Here is a 9,155-nt window from a genome sequence, read left to right as displayed (position 1 = left end):
GTCGCAGGGTGCATGAAAATTTTTTGGATTGGGCATTTGTGCAGAAGATTTATGGCTATCAGACAAATTGAACACAAACTATTTGTGCTTCTTGGCTTGAAATGTTCAGATTTGGCTCTAAGAGTTTTATAAGCAATGTCGAGCGAGGGATATTGCTGCTATATCAATGAGTAACAAAATATAAAGGAATATAAAGGAATGCTTATTTAAGTGGATTTAGAAATACAGGGTTCTATCTGTAGGCAATTGGACATGCCCTTACAGAAGGGTCACAAGGAAGAGAGGAGCCAATCAGGGTAAAGTACAGCATCGACAAAACATGCAACTTTCCTTTTGTTCTTTAGTGCTTCCTTCCCCACTATCATAACCCCAGTTCTGTCCTACAAATGCAGCTAGACCAGACCACGTGCACTGGTACAGATAAGAGCTCACAACACAGGGAATCCAGGGAAGCCAAAACCCTCAGGACCAATAACGAGCATAAGGATACCAGGAGGGGAAGGGGAAGGTGGGGAGAGAAAGGGGCAACGAATCACAATGATCAACTTATAACCCCTTCCCAGCGGGGTGCACAAAAGAAAAGTGGGTGAAGGGAGACACCAGTTGGTGTGAGACATGAAAAAAAATGATAAATTATCAAGGGTTCATGAGGGAGAGAGGATGTGGGTGGTGATAAGCTGATACCAAGGGCACAAGTAGAAAGACAATATTTTGAATATTTGATGACAATCTATATACAAATGTGCTTTACACATGGATGGATGTATGGATTGTGATCAGAGCTATAAAGAGTCCTCAGTAAAATTATTTTTTAAAAATACAAGGAGCTTAAGGTATTAGAGCACAGATCAAATGACTTTTTGGTGCACGGGATAGTTTTGATAATTCCCCCAGGCATTACTGTCTCACTGCTTTGTCCTCTAAATTCATTATCCTCTGCTTTTCACTCTTTTCTTCTTTCTCATTTCTTCTGCCATCTCCCCTTTCTCCTTTCTTGCTGTTTATTTCCCTGATGACTCTTCTCCCACTATTTATGCACTTTCTGATTTTATCCACTTCCAACAATTTCCCTGTTTTTTTTCCTAGTCCTTTAAGTCCCCTATTATCTCTATATGATTCTGTTTGCCCATTTTTCTCATAGCCACTGATTGAATGAACAGAGTGTAGCAAATACACCATGAGTGTCTGAGACTGTCACTTTGAATGAAGTCCCAGACAAGCCTGTAGTTAGAAGTAATGTCCCGATTCCCTGGGTTTTCTTAGCCTTTTATCCAACTCTGATGTGCCATTTTTTTTTTTTAGTAATTTGACTACATGTCCACTCTACTGTATTAAAGAACATTCTTTAAAAAAATCATTTTATTGGGGGTTCATACAACTCTTATCACAATCCATACATACATCAATTGTGCCAAGCACATTTGTACATTCACTGCCCTCATAATTCTCAAAATATTTACTCGCCACTTAAACCCTGGCATCAGCTCCTCATTTGTCCCCATCCCTCCCTGCTCCCCCTCCCTCATGAACCCTTGAGAATTTATAAATTATTATTTTTTTCAGGTCTTATACTGTCTGATGTCTCCCTTTATCCACTTTTCTGTTGTCTGTCCTCCAAAGAGGAGGTTATATATAGATCCTTATGATCTGTTCCCCCTTTCTACCTCACCTTTCCCCCCACCCTCCAGTATCGCCACTCTCAGGACTGGTCCTGAAGGAATCATCTATCCTGGATTCCCTGTGTTTCTGGTTCCTAACTGTACAAGTGTACATCCTCTGGTTTAGCCAGATTTGTAAGGTAGAATTGGGATCATGATAGGGGACGAGGGGGGAGGAAGCACTTAAAAATTACAGGAAAGTTGTATGTTTCATTGTTGCTATACTGCATGCTATCCTCCCAGTGACCCTTCTGTTAGGGGGTGTCCCACTACCTACAGATGGGTTTGGGGTTTCCACTCTGCACTCCCCCTCATTTACAATAATATGATTTTTTGGTCTTTGATGCCTGATACCTGATCCCTCCAACACCTCGTGATCACACAGGCTGGTGTGGTTCTTCCATGTGGGCTTTGTTGCTTCTGAGCTAGATGGCCGCTTGTTTACCTTCAAGCCTTTAAGAGCCTAGATGTTATCCTTTGATATACAGGCACCATCAGCTTTCTTCGCCTCATTTGCTTATACACCCATTTGTCTTCAGTGATCATATTGGGAAGGTGAGCACCCACTGATATGATCTTTTGTTCTTTGATACCTGATACCTGATCCCTTCGACACCTAGTGGTCACAAAGGCTGGTGTGCTCCTTCCATGTGTGCTCTGTTGCTAAAGAAGGACATTCTTGAACAAAAGAATAGTGTGTTTTCAATTACTGTCTTCATTGTAGAACTTTTTATTATGGTTTAAAATTAGTGGAAGCATTTACTCAATTCTAATTACATATACAAATAGTCCCTTAATAAACAATCAGACACTGCAAGTTATTATCTGCTGAGATGATTCTTCAAGAACCTTGAAGAATATTTTTCAGTGAAAAAGTTATTGTAAAGATATATTTCTAAGGAATTTTGTTTAGATGATATGTGATAGAAATGCAAATCCATGTGTTTGCTTGATAAGCATGCTGGGGCATCAACGGATGCTCTAGGGAAATAGAGAAATGAGTCATCTCATGATCCTGTGGCCTCCCATATGCTACATGTTGAAGAGTCTACATCATAGTATCAGAAGGACATTGATGAATGCACTTTATTGTCTTATTTTAGTTGGCTTTTAAGAAAAGCTCATTAGAATGGCGGCTCCATGGGTTCCTTAAAGGTGGGATCCAAGTCAAAAATGAAAAAAACAGACCATCTTTGAAATCTCTGAAAACTGACAACAACAAACCAGAAAAATCCAATTATAAGCCACTTTGGGGAAAAGTATTTTACCTTGACTTACCTTCTGTTGCAATCTCTGAAAAACTTCAAAAAGACATTAAGGATCTAGGAGGGCGAGTTGAAGAATTTCTCAGCAAAGACATCAGTTACCTTGTTTCAAATAAAAAGGAAGCTAAAGTTGCACAGACTCTGGGTCGAATTTCTCCTGTACCAAGTCCAGAATCTGCGTATACTGCAGAAACCACTTCACCTCATCCCAGTCATGATGGAAGTTCATTCAAATGTCCAGACTCAGTGTGCCTCAGCAGAGGAAAATTACTAGCTGAAAAAGCCATCAAGGATCATGATTTTATTTCTTCAAATAGTATATTATCAAATGCGTTAACATGGGGAGTAAAAATTCTTCATATTGATGACCTTAGACACTATATTGAAAAAAAGAAAAAAGAAGTGTATTTACTCAAGAAGTCAAGCACTTCCATGAGAGATGTGGGGAAACGTGTTTTTACTCAGAAAACAAGATCAGGTACACTTAAAAAGCCTTTTGTAAAAGTGGAAGATACATGTCAATTTTATAAGCCATTTTATCTTCAGCTGAGCAACATGCCCTTTATAAACTACTCTGTCCAGAAGCCCTGTGGTCCATTTGATGTGGATAAGCCCCCTGGCATCCAAAAGCAAGCTCAGGTTAAACTAAGAATCCAAACAGATGGTAATAAATATAATGGAAACCCACTTCAGGTCCATATGAAAGAGAAGAAAAAAAAAGGATACTGTGAATGTTGCTCGCAGAAATACGAAGATCTCGAAGCTCACCTTCTATGTGAACAACACCGAAACTTTGCACACAGTAACCAATACCAAGTAGTCGATGACGTCATATCTAAGTTAGTCTTTGACTTTGTGGAATATGAAAGGGACACACCTGAAAAGAAAAGAATAAAATACAGTGTTGGATCCCCTTCTCCTCTTACTACAAATGTCCTTAAGAAGACCAAACCAAAAGAACAGCTAGAATTGCAACATACTCCTCAAAAGTACGTCACGGGAAATAATAATGTAAATGAAATGGAGCAGATTTTTCTGTGTAAAGAAATCCACAAACCTGAACAAGAGCCTGTGTTTTTTTCCGAGCTCCCCATCCCTTGTCCTTCAAGTGCATCAAGAGAGCTTAATGCAGAAACGACAACGAATTATTCCATGTTAAATATTGCTGAAAATGATAGAAAACAGAATTATAAACAGAAATGTAGTCTTGATATTTTTGATCATAAATTAATTATAACCGAAAATAACGCAGAAGAACTAAAGATGAATCATTGTCCATGCAAACTACAGACATCTCTACATGTTTCCAATTTCAGTACGGAGAATAATGGTTCATCTCAACTGAAACAAAAGTCAGATACAGCAAAGGACTTAAAGGAAAAGGACCTTAATTCAGCATTTGGTCCCAATTCTGGCCTGATAGCAACAAACAGTTTACAGGAGGACCTAACAATCCAAGCAAAGACTTCATCCCATAATCCTCCTGACGAATCTAATAAGTGTAACCTTAAGACTATGGATAGTATACCTCCCAGTAAAATACACCGGAAAGTGAAATTATTACTAGGAAGAACCAAAAAAGAAAATCTGGAACCAAACGTGGAATTAGATAAGAAAAGAACTGAATTTCCTATTACACAAGAAGAAAAGGGAATTTCTAGCTCACCAGCACAATCTTTACTGGACTTATTTCAGACTAGTGAAGAGAAATCAGAATTCTTGGGTTTCACAAGCTACCCTGAAAACAGTGGTACATGTGATGCTTTAGATACTTGGGAAGAAGAAAACTCAAATCTATTGTCAATGTTTTTTTCTTCCCCTTCCAATTCTACATTTCCTGGCTTTTAGTCTTTATAAAATGTTTACTTTTGAAAAGTGGTCAAGGTTCATATTATTGAAGTTTTTATAAATCTGTGTACGAATTCTGAGAATGTTCTTGCCAACTTTGTTTACAGAACCATATGTAAATAATAAAGGTACTATTTGCATTTTTCTTAAAAAAAAAAAAAAGCTCATTAAATATCTGTTCTTTGCCTTCTCTTCTTAAGAGGTAAAGAGAGAGAATGAGTTATTAGGGCATGGTGCCAGGTAAGTTAATTTGCTTTTATGTGCATAATATGCAGCATATCTAACTATATAAAAATACATTGGATGTGTGACATTTTGTATGATCTTATTCTTATTAAATCATAAAGTGTAATAAACCTTACATGATACATGACACTCTTTTTCTTGTGCTCTGTAAGTCTGACCTCACACTGTTCTCTTTGTCTACTCTTTCTCTCCCTCCCTCCACCACAAATACTCTGTCTTTGGCTGAGCTGGCAGAAGCACTATCAGAAGGCCAGTGTACCTTCAGTTCTCTCTGCCGAGGAAGATCGTTGAGGGTCCCTGTCTTTGCTCCCCCTTCCTCCTTTTCATCCATCTATTCATTACATAAAATCTAGGGCAGTGGTGGTTCCATAGCAGAACTCTCACCTTCCACCCGGGAAACTCAGTTTTAATTTTTGGTCAATGCATTTCATGCGCATTCACCAACGGTTTGTCATTGGAAGCTTCTGAGTTACCATGAGGTTTAAAATGTTGCAGCAGCGCTTCCAGCCTAAGATGAAGTAGGAAGAATGGCCTGGTGATCTACTTCCAAAGTCGACCAATGAAAACATTTTGGATCACAATAGTGTAATCCACAAATGATCATGAGGTGGATGCTACACTGACCAGCATTTTATTCCATTGTGCATGAGGTCAACATGGATTGGGGCTGACGAAGTGGCAGGTAATAATAGCAACATATGAAGAGGTTTCAATAAGTTTATGGAAAAATGAAATGGAAAAATAATGGAAACTTCTATGTACTTTTTGATACCCCACATCGATTTTAACATTCTATAGCTCACGTTCTATATTCAGGGCCAGCCTCATGGGCATGTTACTTGTGCACTGTTCACATGCACTCAATAATTTATGTGATTTATTGATCTGCAATCACTCTCCTGAAATTCTTAATAATTTTTTAACATTTAGCAATTGGTATTGAGTATTTTGTAGTCCTCAGTTTGCTTATCATAATATCACTTGCAAATAAGCTACTTGGGGCTTAAGAAAACACTAGAGTTTCTTGAAGAACTATTTGTAGAATGAATGAATTGATGAACAGAACTGATGAACAGATCATTGGATAATGATAGATGTAAATGGAATCAAGTACGTGCTTTACCCACACATGGTCGTTTTGTACAATGGCACTGCATGTGATGGAACTTGTGTTGCCATTTAGGTCGTAAAGGGTAAACGTGGTAGTTTGAATTTTTCTCAACTTGTCAACTAGGGTCAATAATCTCAATGATTTCACAATTAAGACCTAGAAATTCCCCTGCTGTGATATAACACTATGTAGGCAACTTCATAAAGGGATCTACGATGAGCAGCCAATCAATTGCAAGAAGATTGAGTGGATACAATATTTTTACTCCGGTCACAGCCTTGATACACTTGAAGGGCCATTTCCTCAGAGATGTGGATTGCTTCCAATATAAGTAGATTCTGAGATGATTGCTTGCTTTTTGTGGGTTCTGGATCCTGAACCTGGCCATATTGCCTCCTGGTGCTGTGGGTTGTCAGAAGTCCGCCATGTGACCTGTAAACTTTGGATTTGTTTGCCTTTCCCATCACAAGCCTGACCTCCTGATCTTGGATTCTTCCACCACTGCAGGGACTAGCCAGCACATCTTTGTTTCATCCACCTCTGAAGTTACTCAAATCATGAGAAGCCTCTGGCTTAATATCTGACCAATGGACTTGGAATCTGCCTATCCTTGAACTTGCCAACATCTATAATTGTGTAAGTCATTTTCTAAATATAATTTTTCTATATATTCATATAAAAACAACATAGGTTTTATTTCTTTAGTGAACCCATCCTAAGACAGTGGCAAACTTGAAAAGTCTGAAAGCCAGAAAAACTGTGAAGCTTGAGCAACAATCTTAGAAGTCATTATGTTGCATTGTGCATATCAGGAACAGGTTTAGCTCTCTCTTAGAGTAGTAGTGTACGACTAGGAATATCTTGTGTTTTTGAGACATGGATGAAAACATATGAAACCACATGTTAGTCTTCGTAAGAAAATGAGGTATGAGTGATACTTTTGGCCTCTACCATATTTTACACAACGTTTTCATAATAGAGCACTGTAATAAGGTACATAGTGTTTTTTCCAATAAAGTGGTGTTTTGCTTCCTAGTGGCTTTTCTTGCCTGTGGGTGGTCTTTCTTCATTCATTGATCCTTCCTGGAAAAAGGAGTTATGAGAGTGGGTGCAACTCTGAAACCCCATTTCAAATATTTAATGATTAGTTCATATTGTTTCCAAAAAAATTAAATAATAGAGAATCTTACATGTGCTTGTGTGTGCATTTCCATCCTGGTAGAACATTTTAAACAAGGCTTAGAAAATGCAAAAGCTGAGGAATGCAGACTTTGAGAAACAGCATTTGGAAAAGGTCATAATATTTCTGTTTGGGTCCCTGAGGACTTGAGGACTGTTAGAGACAAATAAATATGAAGAAAGAAAAAAATCGGTGTTTGTGGAGTCAGATGACAGGAAACACTGGCGTTTGGGAACTGAGAGCCTATAGTACAATCAACACTTGACTTCCAGGGGGAAAGAAGAGAATATTTGAAATGTTTTGTATATATGAAGAGGTGAGCACAAAGCAAAACAAAAAGGCATAAGGAAATCCTGGGGAAAATATCTTATTGCAAATTCCCTTATAACCCAATTTTGAATGCTTTCCTACAAAAGAGGAAACTTTTGTGAGAAATACTTCATAATTCCATTTCTCATGCCCAATTCCTATCCCTGAATCTCAGAAAGATGTGAAAAACTGTGGATTACTCCTCAAATTTTGATTGATTTTCTGCTTACTGAGTTGTTTAATGAAAAATTTCATTGTAAAAAGTCTCATAGACCTATCAGACCTAATAAAGAAGATATATATCCTTTATCCAGTTGTCTACAATGCTAATTCTTCAAATCTATGGTACAATAGCACAACTAAGATATTGACATCTATTAGGCAGAGGTGCAGAACATTTCCATCATCTCAAAGATTCCTTGTGCTGCCCTTTGATGGCCACATTTATCTCTTGCCTTACTACCTGTTTCATTTATAGGACCCACAATCTGGTCCCTATTTTTATAATTTGGGCATTACAGCAAAGTATTCTATGTTTGGAATCATACAGTAGGTAGCCTTTGGGGATTGACTTTTGTCTCATTCAGGCTCATGCTGAATCCTTTCACCATATTTACTCAATGTCTATGCAGAACAAATAATAGGGGAAGCTGGATTATATGAAGAAGAATGCAGCATCAGATTTGGAGGATGTTTTGTTATCAACCTTGCTTGCTGAAAGTAAGATCTTGAAGCACTTGCTGATGGGATGCAGCCTTTAGTATGGATTACAATACAACGTAAAGAAACCCAAAATCCTCACAATTTGATCAGCGGGTAATATGATGACAGGAAGAGAAAAGACTGAAGTTGTCAAGGATTTCATCTTACTTGGATCCACAATCAATGTTCATGGAAGCAGCGGTCAAGAGATGAAAGAACGCATTGCATTGGGCAAATCTGATGCACTAGACCTCTTTAAAGTGTTGAAAACAAGGATGGAACCATAGGACTAAGGTGTGCCTGACCCAAACCTTGGTAGTTTCAATTGCTTCATATCCTTGTGAAAGCTGGACATTAAATTAAAAAGACAGGAGAAGAATCAATGTGTTTGGATTGTGGTGCTAGAGAAGGCTATTGAAATTACCATGGGCTGCCAAAAGGACAAACAAATCTGTCTTGACAGAAGTATAGCCAGAGGGCTCCTTCAGAGCAAGGATGGCAACACTTCATCTTAGATGTTTCACAGGTTGTCAGAGATAGGAGTCCCTGAAGAAAAACATCATGCTTCATAATATAGCAGGGCAACAACAAAAGAGGAAGACTCTTGACAAGATGGATTGACACAGTGGCTCCATAATGGACTCAAATGTAGGAACAATAGTGAGGATGGAATAGGACCAGGTAGTATATCTTTCTATTGCACATAAGCTCACTATGAGTCAGAACAGACCTAACAACAACATTTTAGATATTCAACCTGTTTGTGTTTGCATGTGTCAAGAATGTACTCATTTTTATTGTTGTATGTTGCTCATGTACCAATGTTTGTTTGGTCA

At 38.2% G+C, this 9,155-nt stretch overlaps 1 pseudogene; it reads left to right on the top strand.

Annotated features, from left to right (window-relative positions):
• The first annotated feature begins 3,222 nt into the window (after positions 1-3,222).
• On the top strand, positions 3,223-4,894 carry LOC142459434 (protein DBF4 homolog A pseudogene; annotated as a pseudogene).
• The last annotated feature ends 4,261 nt before the right edge of the window (positions 4,895-9,155 follow it).

The sequence above is a fragment of the Tenrec ecaudatus genome, chromosome 10 (genome assembly GCF_050624435.1).
Source record: "Tenrec ecaudatus isolate mTenEca1 chromosome 10, mTenEca1.hap1, whole genome shotgun sequence".
NCBI classification, from domain to species: domain Eukaryota; kingdom Metazoa; phylum Chordata; class Mammalia; order Afrosoricida; family Tenrecidae; genus Tenrec; species Tenrec ecaudatus.
This window is presented reverse-complemented; position numbering and strand designations above follow the sequence as displayed.